Source organism: Dermacentor variabilis, chromosome 7 (assembly GCF_050947875.1).
Source record: "Dermacentor variabilis isolate Ectoservices chromosome 7, ASM5094787v1, whole genome shotgun sequence".
Taxonomy (NCBI): Eukaryota; Metazoa; Arthropoda; class Arachnida; order Ixodida; family Ixodidae; genus Dermacentor; species Dermacentor variabilis.
This window is the reverse complement of record NC_134574.1, coordinates 82,646,451-82,668,102: the sequence shown is the minus strand read 5'-3', so window position 1 is coordinate 82,668,102 and position 21,652 is coordinate 82,646,451. Positions and strand designations below refer to the sequence as shown.

At 48.9% G+C, this 21,652-nt stretch overlaps 1 long non-coding RNA gene across 1 annotated transcript in view; it reads left to right on the top strand.

Annotated features, from left to right (window-relative positions):
• The window catches only part of LOC142586883 (uncharacterized), a 63,302-nt gene that overhangs the window by 6,796 nt on the left and 34,854 nt on the right, over positions 1-21,652 (top strand). The window contains exons 2-3 of the long non-coding RNA XR_012829278.1: positions 18,829-18,977; positions 19,038-19,099. This is a non-coding gene — a long non-coding RNA (uncharacterized LOC142586883). The remainder of the gene's footprint in view (positions 1-18,828; positions 18,978-19,037; positions 19,100-21,652) is intronic.

The following is a 21,652-nucleotide window of genomic DNA, read 5'->3' as shown; positions in this document are numbered from 1 at the left end:
GCGTTGTCGGTGTGCTCGTTCTCTATGCCGCCTCAGTGACTTGGAAGCCACTGAAATGTCACGTGATGTCCTTTCTCAGTCAAGGTATATATTATTTCTCTAATCTCCAATACCACTTGTTCGGTTGGTCCACACCGTAGGGCTGACAGCAAAGACTGCCGTGCTGCCTTCGAGTCGCTGAGTATTGGTCATCTTCGAGGTTGTTCTTGGCTGACGAGATGAAGTGCAGCGCTAAGAGCTGCAAGTTGCGCAGCCATCGGTGTCGTTGTGTGACATGTCTTGAAACTGATGGTGGTGGCTTTCGCTGGGCAAACCACGGCTCCAGAGGAGCACTGGGGAGGGGCCGATCTATCAGTATAAATATTTACATGGTCGGCGTACCTCTCCTGCAAAAGGAGCACAGTTAGTTGTTTGGGATCAGGTGATGACACCTCGGACTTTTTCCTGATTCCTGGTACGGTGAGGTGCCCTGCAGGTCGAACCAAACACCACGGAGGAATCGGTGGCTTAGTTGCGGGGGTGAAGCCTGATGGAATGCAAGTGTAATAATCCAAAATCGTAGTACAAAATGATAGCAGCGGACTTTCTGACGGTAGTATTACCAAATGATGGGAATGGGCACGGAAAAAGTGCCTTATGTGCACTCTAAGCCCTTCCACCGCAATGTGGGTTTGTATGGGTTGGTCCCGCGCGATCGCAATAGTCGTTACTGTCTATGTGCATTTTGGCAAACTGTATCTGAAGAAGTCCAGAAAAAGAGTCCTGTACAATTCCAACATTGCATGCAGTGACATTCCCCATGTCTTTCAGCCCAGAAACTTGAAAACCTGGGAGATTGCCGTCAGACGCTGTTTCGAGTAGGTCACGTGGGGGCTCCTTGAGAGTCTCTATCAATGATTATGCCAAGAAATCTGTGAGTCTTCTCATACGAAATTGTCTAGCCATTTATTGACATGGCGTAGGGTGTCATTGGTTTGTGTGTGAATGCCTTCAGTGCACATTTTTCTGAGGAGATTTCAAGACCTTGATTGAGGAGGTATATAGCTGTCAAAGTTGCAGCTTTTTGCAGTCTTGCAGGCATCTGGGGACGTGTCACACCTGAAGTACATAGACATATGTCATCTGCGTACATTGATACCTTCATCCCTGCTGACAGATGATCAACGAGACCAATGAGCGCGAGTTTGAATAGGGTCAGGCTTAATACACTGCCTTGAGGAACACCTCAATATGTGTATTGTCGCGCGGTTTCACCATCGCCTGCACACGCAAAGAACGATCTCAGAAAAAGATAATGAGAAATTCATTGGAAAACGTGACCACCTCCATCTTATGCCCCCTTGACATCCAAGAACAAAGCTACAGATAATCTTTTGCGTCACTGTTGATGCTGGACATACGTAGAGGGATCAACAACACTATCTACTGATGAGCGATCTCGACGAAAACTCGCCATGCAATTTGGTAACACGATGAAGGGTCTTCTTTGTAGAACGCTTCTATCTGTGTTGTCTGGTTTCTGGCGAACTCTTCCAAATTTCCTGGTGCCTCTGCTCCCGGTCTTGGCGGCCGTGTACGCGGAGCCTTCCAGAGGCCCTCCTGGCCAGAGGTCATCAAGGCTGTCCTTCACAAGGAAGAGAGGAAGCGTGATCAGTGACACCGAGGACACTGAGCTGTACACCTTGTCGGATGAATACTCATCGGATGATAGCTTCATCTCTTCCCGCAGAAAGAGGGACAGAAGGAGGATTGTCAACGCGAATACATCAATGCAAACGAGCACGGGGACTCCGAAGCCTGGCCTCACGCCGTCGTGTTCGTACATGAGGAAGCCTCAAGCAACCTCCGATTGCTGTTTTCTTGGAAGGGGTCGTACCGAATGAAATCAAGGATATCAGGATAAACACATGCAAAAATGTCCTCGCAATCGATGTTTCCAACGGCAGTGCTCTCGAAAAGTAAATCTCGGAGCTAGGATGAATCAAAGTGCGTTCCTATATCCCGGTGGACGATGCATCTATAGCAAGTATAATTTATGACATTAATGTCGCCATTCCCAACGCGGACTTGCCTATCTTCGCCAAACCACCAAGTTAGGGTGTTGTCCTCACGCGTGTGAGCCGCCTTGGAACTTCGCGCTGCGTCAAAATGATCTTCAAAGAAGATCGTCTACCGTCTCACGTCAAAGTCGGTCACTTCCGACACTTCTTTGGCTCTTCATACAAAAGCCTCTTCAATTCTATCAGTGCTTTAGGCTTGGACATGTCAAAAGGGCCTGTCCGAACTCCTTACTGTGTTCCCGGTGTGCTGGAATTCACGCGGAGGACACGTGCCGGGCTACTGTAATGGTTGCCATGCTGCCTCGTCTAGCGAATGCCCTCACATAAAGAAAAAGGTCGCTGTTCTCAACCAAATGGTTCGGGACAATTCGACACACAGAGAGGCTGCTGAAACGATCTGGCGTCGTCGTCACCGAACCTCCTCAAAAAAAGGCAGAGACACAAAAGGAGAGGGGCCCTTCCATTGCAGCACCCATTCTCCAATCAGGCCAAAAATGTGCTGAACAGCGCAAGAAAGTCAGCTGAAAGGAATTCTTCTCAGGAAGAATGGCCTGCGCTTCCGAGTTCCTACAGAACCACAGATTCTCAAGCACGCTCGGGAGCCTACTGCTGCCGCTGATGACACGCCCTACGCAGATTGTCAAGTCATTTAAATGCTGCATCCCCTCAGAGATGCCGTTCGAGTGATTCTGTCGAACGTTGGAACCAGGTCTGCTCAAAGTGCATTGAAAGTACTTGGCGCCTTAAGCCCAATGCTTGAGTCTCTCGAATAGAGACATGGCCAACCATCGCCAATCCTTTCGAGAAAAAGTCAAAGCAGCGTAAATCATCCAGTGGAACGCAAGAGGACTAAAGTCACGCCTTCGAGACTTTTGCCAGTATATATATACTAACTTGTTCCCAGTCATTGTCTTATGTGAGTCTAACATGACAGAACCAGTTCGATTATCGGGATACGAAGCTGTGATATCCGCAACAACTGATGCATGCAGCAAATTCAGCGTTTTAATTCGTCGAGAGCTCACCTATGTTTGCCAGCCAATTCCGCCTCATGGTAACAACAAATATGTTTGCCCAGCAATTAAACAGGGCAAAGTCACGTTTACACATGTAGGCGTTCATACATTACCTTAAAGTAAGTTTGATCCCAAAATATTAACGAACACCTTGTCGATGTGCCCTGCTCCATATGTCATCATCGGAGATTTTAATGTGCACCATATGGTATGCGGAAGCTCATGGACAAATGCCAGAGGGCAAATACTTGCAAACTTCGCCTGCAACCATGACCTTTCACTCCTGAATGACGGCAGCCCAACGGTTATACGAGGCGTGAATTATGGCAGCTGTCTTGACCTAGCTTTTGTCTCCAGCTCTTTCACAAGATGTGTTAAATGGTTTTCGGATATCGAGACACACGAGAGTGATCACATTCCCACGCACCTCGTGATCAAAGGAATGTCCTTGTTCTTCCCACGGAACACCACTCGATTAATTGACTGGACTAATTTTACTTCCACTATGAACGATGCTTGTCGAGAGGGCTTGTCCTCTAGATTAGAGGAAACAATGAAGTCTGCAATGCGAGACGCCACGCGCACGGTAACGGTTTGGTCGAAGCACACGGAATTGGATATAGAGTTGGAGCGACTTCGTACACTCCGTCGTCGTGCGGAGCGGCGTTGTGGGCGTACAAAATCCATCAATGACCTTGGGACAGCCAGACTACTAGAAAAGAAAATTCAACGTCACATGAATAGATTGGCATGTCAACGTTGGACAATGTTTTGCCAGTCACTAGACCCCCGAAAGCCACTTTCCCATATCTGGAGAGACATACGTGGTCTGCGTTCCCTCCCTGAACAACGCTTCCCATTCAAAGGGCTGGCTCTCTTTCAGAGGCTACTTGATGCTGATGTTGCAGAATACTCTTGTGCAAGGATCACTGGCCAAGCAACCGGTCCAGGATTTCCAGCGCCCAGTCACATCCCTGTTTCACGTGACTGCCGCATGAATCTTCCTTTCACAATGGAGGAACTAGAAGCGGCTCTTGCTATAATCAGGCATTCTTCATCCCCGGAACCAGATGGAATATCCTACCGTGCCTTGAACGACCTGAGTGATGGCGCGCGGACAGAACTATTACGTCTATACAACGTATCTTGGCAAGATGGCATGGTTCCCGAAGAATGGAAGACAAGCCGCTTGGTCCCTGTACTCAAGCAAGGTAAATCCCCAATTGAACTCACCTCATGCCACCCAAGAGCGCTGGCCAGCTGTGTAGGAAAGATAATGGAAAAATGATCCTTGCCCGCTTGGAGTGGTACCTGGAACACTACCAGTCTCAAGGAGGAAATGTAGAGAATGAAGGTCGTCTTTGAGGCCTTCCGAAACACCAGCGCCGTCCAAGCGACCGCGGCAAGGCAAACGTCTACGGAAGAAGGGGCCACAGAAAAGGACGGTCAAGCGCCGAGCCACCTCCGGCCAGGGTACGGTTGATGACGTGAGCGTGGCGGAGGCTGCCATGCAGACGTCCGTGGACCGCATGCAAAAATCATTTGCCGAGCTGGTACAGAGTAACCAGACCCTTCTCCTCCGAGTCCATGTGCTTGAGAGTGAGCTTGCCAAGCGATCTGACGTACACTACGACGACGCGGCCAGGCCAGAGGCGGTGTCCAGTGAAATTCTACAAGACAAACAGCAGTCGAGGGCTGACGAGCAAGATGGCATTCCAATCCACCTCCGGTCGAACATGCCCAACCATGGCCAGACCAGATAGTAAGATCAACGTCTGGGAGCGGAACTGCGCCAGTTTCAGGAAGCGCCCATCTCAACTGATGCAGTTGATCAAGGCCCGGGAACCGCGAGAGAGGGCCCACTTCATTTTTTTACAGGAAACGGGAATGGAACGATGTCCACCCAAGGGTACAGAGCTGTCTCATTGTTGGCGGAGAAAGGGCTAGACATTGCCATACTCATGGCAAATAACTGCACCTTCCAGGGGCACAATCTCCGTCTTGGCGGCACCAAGCTGGAAGCGTTGCTCGTCGAGACCATAGCGAAGAGTTGCCTCAAGAACAGAGTCTGCATTATCAATGTGTACTGTTCTCCTAGGGACAACCGGCAGACACTCTACAGCCTAACGACCAAGGCATCGTCGAAGCCAGAGAGACGCCATTTGTTACGGCCGGAGATTTCAACGCGCCGCGCGAAGCCTATGGCTAGGTGAGAAGCATTCCCAAAGGCTGCAGGCTCCTACAGGCAGCGACTGACATCTCCCTAGAACTTATCACCGACTCCCATTACCCCACGCGCTTGGGAAACTCGGTCTCGAGAGACACCACCCTAGACCTGGCCTTCGTCAAGAACGCACCGGGAGCGGGAACGCACCTCGGTGGTGACCACTACAGCATGGAATTCTCTATGCCTGTCAGCGCGGCATCACAGAGGGCCTTCGAAATGGTCGACTGGGACGCCTTCCGCAAGAGAAGGAAGTACGACCCCGAAGACTACGAGTCGTTTGCGGACCTTGCAGCGCAGCTCAAGAAGGGCGTAGCTGCGGTCACCAAGACCATCGAAACGGACCTAAAGCTGGACCGCATGGACGCTCAATTGGCGCACCTGCTCGAAGCCTAGGATTCCCTCAGGGTCACATGGAATACGTAGAAGCTGAATCGCAACCTCCGGAGGAGGATCGCGGCCCTCAATCACAAGATCGAATCGCACTGCAAGGAGCTCGACCAGCAGCAATGGAACGAAGTATGCGCGTTTGTCGACGGCCAGATGTACGCCCGATGCAAGTGGAACCTCCTCAAATATTTATTGGATGACACGCAAACCAAGAGGAACGACACTCTGGCCATCGATAGGCAGGTCCACAAGGTCACTAGCGAAGGCACATCTACAAACGAAGTGCTGGACGGAGTCGCGAGTCGTCACCTCCTCATCGGGCAGTGCGGGCTGGTAGATTACCGGGCCTATGGCGGCAAGGCTGACGAGTAGCTAGGCGGCCCTTTCTTCTTCTCGGAAGTAAGAGTGACCCTTCCAGGCCTCTACGGAAAGGCGCCGCCTGGGGCGGATGGAATCTCGAACACACACCTTCGAAATTTGGACAACGGCTTCGTCGAACTGCTCATGAAAGAAATCAACGAGGTGTGGGAGGCCGTCATCGTACCGGGTCCCTGCAAAGAAGTCACAGTGATCCTAATTCCGTGGCTGCACAAGACACCAGCCATAGACAGTCTGCGACCCGTTTTGCTCACATCTTGCGTGGGCAAGGTGGCGTAGCAGGTCATCCACAACAGAATATCGAGGCATGTTGAGGAACGACACCTCCTCCCGCCGAATATGATCGGCTTTAGACCCTCGCTGTCCACTCAATAGGTAATGGTGCTCATCAAGAGGCAGATAGTCGAAGTGGTCACGAAAGGCGTTTGAGGCATCTTGGCACTGGACATCCCCAAGGCCTTCGATACGGTCAAACACAAGCACGTCCTTTACTCTGTCACGAGCTTGAACCTATGCGAACGCTTTCACGAGTACTTGAGCTATTTCCTCAGGGATTTCAAGGCCGCGATCAACTTGGGCCAGATGAAGTCGGACGAATACGCGCTTGGAAGCCCGCCGTACGCTGCTTGGCGCGGTATTATCCCCACTGCTATTCAACATCGCCATGAAAGACCTATCAGTCCGACTCGACCGAATCGCGGGCATCAATCTCAATCACGCTCTTTACGCGGGCGACACCCACTTGAAAAACACAACAGGAAATTTCAGTCTCGTATTTTGGGACGTTGTTTCGGTCGTTCTGTTGTCGGTCGTTCTGTTGTCTAACATTCTGTTGTCTGTAGTGTGAGGTCCTGTATTTGTAAGCTCTGTAATTCTTGACAGACATTTAATAGAAAATTGCCAGAGACCTCTTTAAGGCTATTTAAATTTGTTAGTACAAAAAAATAAATACACTTCCACGCCGGGAATTCGAACCCGAGCTGAGCATCTTATGACTGCACGACGCCGAACATGTCTCCAATTGTACATATTGGCTATGTCAACAGTAAGAACCTCTGTCTACGTTGATGTTTACACTTGCCTTTTAAGAACCAAGAGGCGCTTTCACTCCACCGCGTCAACTGCCGCATCTCTAGAAGAGCAAGAGTGTTACCATCGACAGGTACATCGTGGAGTGCTAGAACATCGATTTGCTGTACGATATCCATATTAAATAAGAAATTCAGAAATAGACTATGGTGACCGGGGACGCTGTTAGGGTTGTTAGAGCTAATTTAGGCAGTTGCCTCCCACTCTTTACGCTTTTGAGCACGCATATAATTTGTATGTTCAATGCGAAATCGCTACATAAACATTCGTGGATGAGTGTTCATTCCGACAGCATACTGGCTGCTCACGGCAGCGCTGTACCTGATTAATGAGACCCGAGCGAGACAGATTTTCAAGCAACTTTGTGGAATAACCCAAAACTTCTTTTTCGCTTCGCAAAAGCTTACGCAATATTTCTGGACAATTAACTAATGTGTCAGCATAAGGGCACATGTAAGCCCATAGGCCTGTTTGCCACATCTTACCAAATAAAACAAAACGGCTACGTAGCCATTCCACCAGATGGTATGATTTTTATTAGCAGCCAATTTTAAGGAGGCGGGTAGGTTCTTGTTGGTGCCTAGTCGTCGCGGCACAATTGTAAAAATTGGCCACGTCGACTTTAATACCCGTCTCGGTGCTATCAGCTTTCCGGCTTCAGAGAAGCACGATTCTATATCGCGCAAGAGAAAAATACACTGTACACCACCGATGCGAAACTGACATACAATTCTAAAGCGTGGTGACGGAAAGCGCTTCTGTCGCGGCGTCACAACTTATGCCGCTGCGACAGAAAGTGGCACATTTCTAACGCCAGGATATAAATGTGCAGTCCTGACAGAGACTTCCTGTTGCGACGTCAGAATCGCTGTTGCGATAGAAAGTTGTTGCGACTTCATAAACTCTTGTTGTAGCTACAGAGCCTTTCTCTTGCGACTTCAGAACGCTTGGTCGTTGCGACCGAATGTTTCTGTTGCGACGTCAGAATTGCTGTCGTAACGTCATCGCTGTCCCAACAGAAAGCTGTTGTTGCGACTTCCGAACTCTTGTCGCGACAGAACGTTTCTCTGGCGAGTTGAGGAGCCTTCGTCGTCGCGATAGTATCTTTCTGTTGCGATGACAGAATTTCTGTCGTAACGTCACAATCGCTGTCGTCATAGGAAGCTGTTGTCACGACTTCAGAACTCTTGTTGTCGCAACAGAATGTTTCTGTTGCGACTTCAGAACTTTTTGTCTACGCGACAGAATGTTTCTGGTGCGACATCAGAATTTCTGCCGTAATCACAACTACTGAAACGTCAGGAACTTCTGTCGCCCAAAAGACATTTCTGTAGACGCGAGAAAAAATTCTGTAGTTGTGACAGGAATTCCTGTTCTCTTATTCAACTGGGCATCCCCGTCTGGTGCGGTGGTGGGTTGGACACAGTGGTGGAGCGCGCCCTGCAAGATGCCTTCCACGTCACGGAAGAATTCCTCGAGGGCACGGGACTGCTCCTGTCGCCCACCAAGTCGAAACTCTTGCTGTATCGGCACGACAGAAGGAGCCGCAAGTTCGACACGACAGTGGACCAAGTGCCGATCGAACTCAGATCGAAGACGGGTCAGCGCATCCAGAGGATGCATTTTTTCAGGGTGCTCGGACTGGTCCGCAATGCAAAGGGCAGCAATGCGCAAAGGATCGCGCACCTGAGCGCGAAGACGGAGCACATGCTCAGACTCGTTTCGGGAGTGACGAGCAGGAGAAGGGGGGCGTCAGCGAAACCGACCTCCTACGGATCTACCACGCCTTGCTCATGAGCCATATCAACTACGTGGCTTCCGTTCTAAACTGGTGGCGGTCGGAGAAAAACAAAGTCGACGCACTCATCAGGAAGAGCATAAACGAGTACTCGACATCCCCGTGGTTACCAGCACGGAGAAGTTGACCCAACTCGGTGTCCACAACATCCTGAGTGAAGTCATAAAAGCACCGAAATACGGCTCAGCTCATTCGCCTGTCCACCACAAAGGCCGGCCGCCTAATTCTCGAGATGGCGCGTCTGGCAGCCATGGCTGAGGAGTCGTACGCCGTCCTGCTCTACCAGGGTGATAGGGACGCCTTTAAAGTCTACCCCTTCCCCAGGAAAGTTCACCCACAACACAACGAGTCCCGGTGCGCACAGCCAGAGCCCAATAACTCATGGAGACTGCCCTGCAGAACCTAGAGATCGCGTCCTTTGTCGGTGTGGCGCAGTATACCAGATCAAGATTCTACGCGGCCACGGTGGCTGACCCCCAGGGCAAGATCCTGAATGCAGCGTCTATCCAATACTCGATGGCGTCCGTCGCAGAGCTAGTCGCAGTGGCGTTGGCTCTGTGCGATCCCGGGCGCACGCAGATGTTCACGGACTCCAGGTCGGCGGCGATGGCCTTTCTCGCCGGTTCGGTCTTGGCCGAGGCTGCGGCGGTGCTGAGGACCCGCAATACAGGCACGGACCGTCACGTCATCACTTGATTCCCAGCTCACATGGGCCAGAACGTCTCCCCCGGATCGATCAACCCCAATGAGCTGGCTCACGACCAGGCGCGAGGTCTCGTCAACCACGCCGGTGCGAGGGGCCCGGCTTCGCAGGAAATCGACCGAACCACGGTCACGCTGCTTACTTTCCACGAGATCACTGCTTGCTACCAGCTGGGATGCAGGCAGTTTCCGGCTCGTCATCAGAAGCTAGGCACACCGCAGGTCTCGGTGCTGAGAATGGTGCAGACTGGTGTTTTCCGTCTCGATCGAGGCTGAGCCACCACACTCCGGGTGTGGATCGCCGCTGCCCCGACTGCGGCGAGGAACTGTCCACCTTGAACCACATGCTGTGGCAATGTTCTGCGTTGCACCACTCGCCTTTCAACAGGCAAGAAGACTGGGAACAAGCCGTCAAGAGTGATGACCTTCAAGTCCAGCTTCGGGCTGTCCAAAGGGCCTGCGACAGGGCTGAAGATCACGGTCTTCAGCCCCCGGCGCGGGTGAGGCCCACGACTAGACAACGTAGTTCCTTAGGAACCACTAAAGTTTCTTGTCCGTCTGTCTGTCTGTCTGTCTGTTGGCTTTCAAAACCGTTACAAGAGTGAGACCCAGTGTGCACGTTTATAATATGCGCAATGAACTGGTGATATTTTCGTCTGAGCCCACTTATATTCTGGCGCGACAAAAGGTTATCACGTGGATCAAAAAATTTCGTAGGCCTTTCTTGGTTGCCTTTATTGCGTCAGAAAAGGACTTAAAAGGGATAGGTCGCGATATGCGTTGTTATCGGTAATTTCTTGGCGTGTTCCACAACCTTTGTATTGCACCTTATTCTATACGTAAACTAATAAAGGTTAGTTCAATAAAATTTAATATTAGTTGCATGTTCACACTCACAAGAACACTCCGCTAGCATAACGCAAGCCTACGAAAGAAAAGCCCTTGATTATTTCTTTCTTGGCCGCATTTAGCTGGCACATCCGTTATGTAATATTATGGTGGTTTCTAAGAAAGAGTGCAGGTTTCTTTGTAGCTTCATGCTACAGCCGTGTGGATGACAATTTCTCCCTCTCATGAATTTTACTCGCCTTACCAGAACTGATCTGCCAAACCTAATAGTGTTTTGCAAGTCAAATAAGGAACACATTTTCTTCGTATGCATGTATTTCACTCATATCGACCATTACCAAGCTGCTGCAAAACGCATGTTTACTGCTCCAAAATGGACAATTCATCTTCCAAAGCTGCACCAGAGTGTAAAATTTGCTGCTCCCAGAGCTGGTCCAAACCTTCCTTGGCCGCTTCGATCCCTGGCCGCTTTAAATATGGTAAATCTGCCAACACGTTCTTTTATTTTCTCGGTTCTGCGATGTCGAAATTATTTTACCAAAGCATGTTACACAATTTATTCGCAAATGTAACATGACCCCAATATATTGGCTATTTACCAAGCACTGAACTTTCGCGCTAAATTCTCAGTAAGCGCCTCTACAGGCAATATCTTCACAACCAATTCGAACCAAAGTGGATGCACAAGACGGCAAGAAATGAAGGCGCGACATGTCTGCCTTACATAATGGACATTAGGTGGGCACACGCAGTTTATTCTGCGTAAAACTTCTGTAAAGGCGAACTTGTATTCTTACGTGCGATGCCTTTGCAGCATTTCTTCTAAGTTTGGCTGACAGTGCGAACATTTTCAAGCCGTTTCTTTTTTTCCAGAAACGTGCCCTGCAGAACAGATGCCAAAAAAAAGACAAAGCTTCAACTGATGAAACAATTTCAGACGCAACCAATCGTTCATTATATTAATATGGTTGTGCTCCTGCAGCCGAAAAGCAACGACGCTACTACATTTAGGACAATTTAGGGCAAAATTTTTTCCGTGCTTTCCTTAACTTTTTGCTTATTTCCTCCAAACTTTCGTCCCACATAAACAGAACATCGTTTGACGCGGTAGCCATCGCGGCTACTGGCTGCCCTGGCTCACCCAAAACCAGTCTCATTGTCATACTTCCCTATATCCCGAGTTGAAAAAGAAAGCTCACCCTCCCAGCCTTGCGAACGTGGATGTCAAGCGAAGCTGTTAAAAGGCACCACTACAAATGCTGAGACGGGTATGCAATGCTTTATGGCGTTATAGTAGTGGTACGAATGGGAGTAATATTAATTTTGGAAGGCACGCCGCCCCCTATAGGGGTGCTGAGACAACATTGAAAACTGCTGATAGGTTTATTATTTTTTATACCAATGTCTAAAGACTTTACCCTCCACGTCACCATATGGCGTCACCGAGGCAGCTTGCGCATCAATAATCTTTACCGGAAAAGGTGTTCTGGAAGCGCCATAGGCTTTTCATTGCTATCGCGAGCGGCTTATCATCAATGATGTGCTTAGGATGCTTCTTTTGTGCTTGGTCTTTATTGAAACGTATGCTGTTCTGTATGTTGTATGCGTGATTCTAAAGAATGTATGCACTGTTCGCTTCACTTTTATGAGTGCCTGTAGCCTCTGCCTTACAGCGTTATGAGCAAGGGCTTTTTTTTGCTTGCTTACGGAGGCATGAACTATTCATGGTGATAGTTTGCGACGTGCTGTTCAGTATGTTGTATGCGTGATTGCAAAGATTGTAAGCACTGTTTGCTCCAGTGTGCTTGGCGCTTGTGGCTTCTGCCTAACGCAGTTATGAGCCATTGCATTTTTTGCTTGCTTACGGGGATACGAGTGCCCATGGGTGTATGAGCCATTGATATTGATAGTTTTCTGTCGACGGACGCGAAAGATTCCCGACATCCTAGCCATATACAGCTTCGCTATAAAACGCCCGCCAATGTACACGCTAATCCGAACGGCAGGCAATATAGCGAATTAAACAGTAAACAGAATGAACTCTTTAGAACACATGCCGTCACTATGAATATTGCTGGTGATTGCTACTGCGAGAATACACATTGTCCTTATGGCAGGGCAATGTGTATTGGGTTACTTTTTCACTGCATGGCACAACATATAGGCGCATATAAATAAATGCCAACAATGTCGTACACATTTGCTGAAGACAAGGTATGCAGGGCGTACCAACTATCATGCACCAAGATTTAAATATTGCCACATCCTATATGGTCGCGTCGGGTATGTGCCAGGCGATGAGAACGACGCTGAATTAGCGCGCGAGGAGAAAAACAGAGACGACAACGACGTGGCGTTGACTTCTCTCATAAAATGCTTTTACACGTCCTCGACACCGGCTTTCCTGTCTCCTACTAGGCTGTGACACTGGTGGAGGTGCTGGGTAGGATTGTCTCATGATCGGCACCCCTTCGCGGAGCTATACATTGAACGCGGTATCATCTGCGTTCGTCCAAACTCCTCTTCACCGCTACAGTCACCGCCTGCTAGGCCTGACGCATGAGTTCAACCCTTTGCAGGACCCTGCAAAAACGCGTCTACCCATTTCTGCCATGGCCACTGCAACTCCATCGCAGGTGACACTGCAGAATCCCAAGGTCCCAGAAAGTTTCCATGGTGACGCTTTTGAAGAAGTACAAGATTGGCTGGACCAATTTGAGCGTGTCGCCAGTTATAATGACTGCGGCTCTCAGCAAAAGGTGTCTAATGTCTATTTTGCGCTTAAAGACAGTGCGCGTACGTGGTTTGTGAACCGGTAGAGAAATTTGATGGCGTAGGATGCCTTCCGCACCCGGCTGCTAGACACATTCTAGACACAGCTGCTAGACACCAGAGACGACGCGCAGCGCCTTCTCGAATTCCGTATTCAAAAACCAAACGAGAGCGTTGCCATGTTTCCAGAAGATATCGCCCGCCTTTTCCGCAGAGCAGACCCTGAGATGGCCAAAGAAAGGAAGTTGCGCTATCTCTTGCGCGGAGTGAAGGAGGAACTGTTTGCCGGGCTCGTGAGGAACCCACCGACGACAGTGACCGTATTTACCAAGGAGGCTACCGCTATAGAACGGCCACTACACCAACGGTACCGCCAATATGACCGCAAGAGCTCGCCGGTGAATGCTTCAATTCTACCTGAGAGCTGCAGAGTGTCTCTGCGTGAAGTAATCCGAGAGATCGTGCGAGAGGAGATCCGGCAGCTCGGGATCTCTCCCATGGCACCAGCGGTGGCTTCTGTCGCTGACATCGTTCGGGAGGAATTTCGAGAGGCCTTTTCGTCGCCCGACTGGCAGGCGGTGCCGCGAAGATTAACCTACGCGGAAGCTGTCTGACGTCCACCTCCCTCCACTTCGATGCTGCTGACACCGTCGACCACTACGACGCAGCCATCACCACCACCCCTGGCGCCCTATTTTCGACAGTCACAGGCGCCGCCAACTATGCCGTATCGCCGCCAGTCCATCGCTGCGCATCGTTTCTACGGCGAATCCCCTGCCGGCTACCCGCTTCGAAAGACCGATTTGTGGCGCACCACTGACCGCAAGCCACTATACTTTCATTACGGCAAAGCAGGACATGTTTACCGCGCGTGCCACTACCCCGGGGCTGGGTATGCAAGATTTCCCAACTGCAAAAACGCTGTGTCTGATGCTGCACGTAGCAGCGACAGAAATTCTACAAACTTTCGGCCAGAAGGTTCAACGACGCCTCGATCGCGTTCCCTTTCTCCGGCTTGTTGCACCCCAGCGACCCGTCGCGATTTCTCTGACGCCTCTAGGGGCAGGTCCCCTAGCCCACGCCGGGGAAACTAGATGCAGCGATCTCCGGGGGTGAGGTTTCAAACCGGCTAGATATCGAAGAGCCCCCATCTGCGACGATCGACGATTCTACAACTCCGACGACTCCAACCACACCCCCTGTAACCAACGCCGTCAGCGCCGATCTTGTCGCTTGCATTGACGGCCACCAAGTGGCCGCTCTCGTCGACACTGGTTCACATTTTTCAATAATAAGTATAAAGCTGGCCGATAGGCTCAGAAAAGTGAAGACCCCGTGGACCGGGCCCAACATCAGAACTGCCGGCGGCCAGTTGATGACGCCGATTGTAAAATGCACAGCCAGGATAGTAATCGCCGGTGCAACCTTTGTCGCCACCCTCGTCATTAAGTTTGAGTGTTGTAAGGAACTTATATAGGGGATGGATTTCTTGAGAGAGTACGGTGCAGTGATTAATTTCCGTGACCTCGTCGTCATATTTTCTACTAGCTCAGACGACGTCGACCTCGCGAAACACCAGAGACCCCGCTTACGTATTGCCGACGAAGACGCCACGCTTCCGCCGCGAAGCTGTTCCCTCGTACCTGTAATCTGCGACAACTTCAACACCGGGACTGGCGTCGCTGAACACATCGACGCACTGGTACTGATTCAAGGGGTTTCCATCACCAGGGCCGTAATTAACGTACACGACGGACATGCTGAACTCCTGCTGACGAATTTTGCCAGGGAACGTCGGCACATTGTTGATGGCACGGCTGTTGCTTACTTCGACGAATTTACTTCAATACAGGACGGCCTCTCAGTGGAGCACGCGACGTCCACCATGGTTATGCATGCCCCTGTGGTTGACATCAGTCCCACCTTATCGCAGCCTTCTTGAGCTCATTGATGAGTTTAAGAGCTGCTTCTCATCCACGTCACGAGTTAGCCAGACGCCGCTCACTAAGCAGCGTATTGTCACCGAAGCCAATGCCAGACCGATTCGGCAGAATCCTTATCGTGTAGCACCTAAAGGGCGCGAGGCAATACAAACACAAGTGAAGACCATGCTTGAGGACGGAGTTATTCGGCCCTCTAAGAGTCCTTGGGCATCGCCTGTCGTATTGGTGAAAAAGAAGGACGGCAACCTGCGCTTCTGCGTCGATTATCGAAAAGTCAACCAGATCACAGAGAAAGACGTTTATCCGCTGCCGCGTATGGGCGATTCACTGGACAGGCTACGAAACGCACATTACTTTTCGTCGAGGGTCGTGAAAAGCGGCTACTGGCAAATAGAAGTTGATGAGAGAGACCATGAGAAGACCGCTTTTGTGACGCCCGACGGACTTTATGAATTCCAGGTGCTCCCCTTTGGTTTGTGTTCCGCGCCGGCAACGTTTCAACGACTAATGGACACGGTACTCTCAGGCCTCAAATGGCAAACCTGTCTGGTGTACCTCGACTACGTGATTGTTTTCTCCGTTACGTTCGAGGAACACTTACAGAGACTAAAGACGGTCTTTGAAGCAATACTCTCAGCTGGTCTAACTTTGAAACCTGAAAAGTGCCATTTTGGTTTTGAAGAACTTCAATTTCTCGGTCACGTTGTTAGTCGTGAAGGTGTCCGACCTGACCCTGATAAAATCTCTGCCGTCGCTAATTTCCCAACGCCATCAGATAAAAAGGCAGTGCAACGTTTTCTGGGCCTTTGCGCCTACTACTGATGGTTTATCGGGGAATTTTCGCGTATCGCATGGCCGTTGACACATCTTACCAGAGAAGATGTCCCCTTTGTGTGGGGTGAAGACCAGCAACGGGCTTTTGATGACCTACGGCAACGGCCGCAGACGCCTCCCGTGCTCGCACACGTTGATGATGACGCCCCGACGATTCTTCATACCGACGCTAGTAATGTCGGCCTTCGCGCAGTGCTTGTACAGCGGCAGGACGGCGCCGGAAGAGTGATCGCTTACGCCAGCAGGACGCTATCTAGAACGGTGGCTAACTACTCTAATACAGAAAAAGAATGTCCCGAACTGGTGTGGGCGGTCCTGAAATTTCGGCCATATTTGTATGGTTGGTGTTTCACCATTGTCAGTGATCATCGTGCACTTTGCTGGCTAACTTAAAACATCCAGCTGGTTGGCTTGCGCGCTGGAGCCTTCGGCTCCAAGAGTTCGACTTCACTGTTGTATACAAATCGGGGAAACGACACGCCGACGCCGACTGCCTTTCTCGGTCTCCTGCTGAGACTGCAGTGCAAGACAATGATGACGCGGCTTTTCTAGGCGTGCTAGATACTGTGGCTGTTTCACGCCAGCAACGCGAGGACGCATAACGTGTTCCTCTTTTCGATTACTTTGAGGGAAGAACAAGCAACGTGCCGAGGTTATTCGCCAGAAGGCTGCCTTCATCCTGCTTACGCCACGACGCTCTCTATAAAAACGACTTTTCACCTAGTGGCAGCAGCTCCGTACTCGTCATTCCCGCATCTCTTCGCGACGCAGTCCTACATGCCTGTCACAACGAGCCGACCGCTGCTCACTTACACTCGGAGATTGTCAAGAATTAGGCTAAAGTACTATTGCCCGAGACTTGCGTCGATCGTGAAACGTTACATACAGGCATGCCTGGATAGCCAGCGCCGCAAAGCCCTACCCGGCAAGCCAGCTGGACTGCTGCATCCTGTTCAGATACCGCAAGCACCGTTCGTGCAAGTTGGCATGGGCCTTTAAGGTCAGTTTCCACTGTCCACAGCCGGAAATAGATGGATAATCCTCGTCACAGATTACCTTACTCGATACGCCGAAACAGGTGCTATCCAACGTGGAACAGCAGCCGAAGCAGCGCGATTTTTCATCGAAGCCGTAATCCTAAAGCATGGCGCTCCCGCAGTGGTCATAACAGACAGAGGAGCTGCATTCACGGCTGCGCTTCTGTATACCGTTTTGCGACTAAGTAGTACCGCTCACCGAAAAACCACGGCTTATCATCCCCAAATCAATGGGCTGACCGAACGTTTGAATAAGACTCTGGAAGACATGAGTATGTACATCGACGTCGACCACAGGAACTGGGACGAAATTTAACCATATGTTACGTTTGCGTATAACACGGCTCTCCAACAGACAACACGAGTGGCACCTTTCAACCTCGTTTACGGCCGGGAAATGACAACAATGTTGGACGCAATGCTGCCACACGAGTGCGGTGACAACGAGACTGGTGCCGAGGAAATTAGGCAACGCGCAGCGGAAGCCAGGCCGCTTGCACGCTTGCGAATCAAATAACAACAGGAATACGATGCCCGACATTACAGTCTTCGACACAGACACGTCACATACAACGTCGGTCACTAGGTGTGGGTCTGGACTCCTATTCTTCGGCGGGGGCTGTCTGAGAAGCTCCTGCGAAGATGCTTCGGCCCGTACACAGTTCTGCGCCGCATCTGCGATGTGAAATATGAAGTTGCCCCCGGCAGTCATAACTGCTCCAAACGCCGGCGGCATCTGCCCGAGGTTGTGCACGTGCTTCGTATGAAGCCATACTTTTCATCATGACTGCAACTTTGCACCGTCTGTGTACAGCCGTCGCAGGTTGGTGCATCGGGACGATGCCTTTTTTTCCAAAGGAGGGGCAAATGCCACATCCTATATGGCCGCCGCGGTATGTGCCAGGCGATGAGAAGGACGCTGAAGTAGCGCGCGAGTAGAAAAACAGAGGCAACAATGACGTCTCGTTGACTGCTCTCATAAAGTGCTTTTACACGTCGTCGACACTGGCTTTCCCGTCTCCCACTAGGCTGTGACAATATATGCAAAAAGCCTGGTAGCTGGGCAGAACCAAGTTAATGTGGTTTGCCATTGCTTGGAGATACTCAGATTATGTTTTGTCTTCCGCCTAATTACATTATTAGTCTTCATTATTATTTATCTTCGTAAATATTGCACTTAGATTAAACATGACGTACAGAAAATTGTAGAGCAACGGGAAAAACCGTTGATGAAGGTTTCTGTTGCTCAATACGTGCTACATTAAAATGATTTTTCGTGCTTGAGAGCAGCCCGCGTATACACGCGAAGTCTCTCCAGCGGCCCGTCGAGCGCTATTTTTGCATGTACCCGCGGCGCTCTTTCACGTTCGAAAAAAAAAAACGCTTTTATGTAGCACGTATTGAGCAACATGAAGCTGTATGGGAACTTTTTCATGTTCCTCCACAATTTTTTCATCGACACTTTTATGTAATTACATTATTTGAGGAGTTGAATAAGTAAGTACACTATTTGTATAATTCGGTGGAATGCAAAGATAATCTGACTATATCCAAGCGACGGCAAACAACGTTACCTTCTCTCCAGCTACGTGTCTTTTGCATATCTCTAAACCTTGGTGCATAACATTTGGGACTCCCAGAAAATTTACCTAGCCTAACATTGTAAGCGTGAACTCCTCAAAAGAAAGAATAAAAACCTTTATCGCTGACAATTCGCCATTTATTTTTTTTTTCAGTTTTTGGACACGCCTCTACCCATATGGACTCACAGTACCACCATAGGGAGCAACGAATATTGTGAGGTGGACATAAAGCAACGTTTCTCCAAAAATATAATATCCTTCAGTCATTCAAGCTACGAAATGTTCCAAGGAAAACAAAAAAAGTACTATTGATTTCCACGACACCTTACAGCATCGAACTTACATTATCACTTTATTTACAGGTTATATACCATAATGGAGGGAGATATTGAAAAAGCAGATGCCATGTACACTCATGAAAAAGGTAACACAGACATTGAAAATATATCCTTTCGATAGCCCGCACTACGTGCAGATTTCATATTCACCTTGTACCTAACAATAATTGTGCTTTGAGTATTCATTTCTTCATAAAAAAAGAATAGCAACTATGGGCTGGCTGAGTCTCTACCACAGAATCAGCCATTTTTCTTTTCTTGTACTGCCCGCTGCCGCACGTCAACGAAAACATTTTGGAAGGGTGCCGGCGCTTTCGCCGGTTGATTTGTGTATCTGAGCCCACGTCGAGCACGCGTCGGTTGTGCATTTTGTCGATCAGGAATCATTATTATTGGCTTTTTCGGGGCAGCATGTCGTTCTTGGAAGCCATTTAGCACTCCCCGACTACTGCGTGAGCAGGCCTGAGTGCGCTGTTTTGCATACAGTGCGGCTGATAAAGGCGCGCTGACATCTTGCAAATACGGCTACCTTGGCATTTGTTGACGCTGATTTGTGCATTTGGAGCCCTCTTTTAGTATTATTTTTACACATTAGATAGACATTTCTCATAGTCAAGATATCTTCGAGCGCAGCCTTCCGCGTCGGATTTATCAAATCGCCGCACTTTGCATTGACATCTAACGCCGCATATTGTCGTTAGCGTCAAAAATTGTGAAAAAGGTGGACCGCAAATATGAAATAATATCAAAGCGTAGCAAAATCGAGATGTCAGGAAATATGTGTCGTGTTGGTCCACTCTTAGACTAGTCAATATGAGCGGTCGAACCACTAACGGCAACTGTTATCCCGATACATACTTTATGTGCTGTTAGTTTAATACTGATTCTCGCTTTTTCCAAACTCCATCATACTTACAGTTTCCGCGTGCTATAAAACATTATTAGACAAATCGCGTAAGTGCTCATTGTTAATGTGTGTTGTTTGCACGAAAACGCGTTGATGTCATCGCTGACACTGAGTGAGGCAGTTGTTGCTCTTGTATACCGGATGCACCGCCTCTTGTTTTCCGTTTGACGCAAAGGTTAACATGCAACTCTAGAATTAAGAAATGTGTCGGCATAACAACACGTACAGACCAACTCATATGAGTAACGAATGCTACCCGCAGCTTTATACGGTCAATGTGAAGTACACTCTAAAGAAAGTTCCGGGAACTCTGTTTGAGGGTGTATCTGTTCGTTCCATATTTTACTCCGTTTTCCAGAGTAGACGACCCCCTTTGAGAGGTGGCAGCATAACTCCCCCTGAGAGAGCTTTATTATTCCACCGCGAGGGAGGGCTCATACTCTCCCCACAAAGGTAATAGTACTCCCCCACACAGAGTGTTTCTACTCCTCCAAAATCGAGTACTTCTACTCCAACCTGAGTGTTTTTGCTGCACCACACACTGTTTGTATTCCTAGCAGACAGATTGTACTCCAAAAGAACAGAGTGCTAGTTCTCTTTCCAATAGTGTGAACGCACTCACGGTGTAGTCATGGTCACGTTAGAAGGGAATCGCGATGCTTACATGTGGGGAATATTTCATTCCTTCATAAGCAGCTCCTGGACTTATGCTTGGAGAATTTGATGCAATCTGTAGTCGCCAAATAACACAACTGAAACATTTTTTTCTCTTAGGAGGTCAAAATCTTTATTGATCAGTCACGAGACAAATTGAATAATATTTCGAGAAAGATATTGACACTCATAAAATCATGTTACGAGGACGTTCATGAAGTTAACAACACACCTTGTAATAAAACACAAGTATATTCTCTAAATTTCATCATATTGCACTGTAGAAGTATCCTTTATGAGAATTGGCTCCTTCTTCAAAAAAATAAGGTGTACAATTGCAACTTATACATAGAACAAACGTTGCGCAAACTCACAAGTATTGAGCGTACGATTGAAGAGAGATATGCGCCACATTTCTGCCGAGAAAACGCATTTGTAGCACAAAACGCCTATACTTATATGGTAGCGGTTACCAGATAAGCTGTTAAGCATAGGGCTGGTAACGTACATAAATTCTGCAGCAAAATTTTCTTTGCCATATTCAATCAGAGCAGTTCATTTGATAACGTCCTGTACACCTTGTGGATGTTCCTGACTTAGCGTACAGTGCGCTTAGAACTGTGTCGTATATTTTTGTGTGAGGCCGCAGGACTAGCTATGGTTTTAAATATTCCACATAAAGTTATTGGTGTAAGCGTGGCACCCCATTGTTTCTAATAATGTGTCGTGTTATGATTCTGCAGCAATATGCCGCCATTCTCAAAGCGGTATGGAGGCATATCATATTTCCAATTCAGTACGTGTCCTCTCGAAAGTAGTTTCCTGGTGCTGTAGGAACTGATCCGTTGCACTTTCTAACAAGTAAATGAAATTAAATTTACAAAATTATCTGGTGTGTAGTAACGAGTTAAAACTGCAGGAGCGTTGCCATTACAATCTCGAGCAATAAATTTGTTGTTATATATGATGGCTTTTCAATTCGCTATACGCTATGAACACTATACTTCTGAGGAGCAGCTTGCATAATTACACAAAATTATTGTGTCTAGTTGAATATGCAATCTAACAAATGTATAGC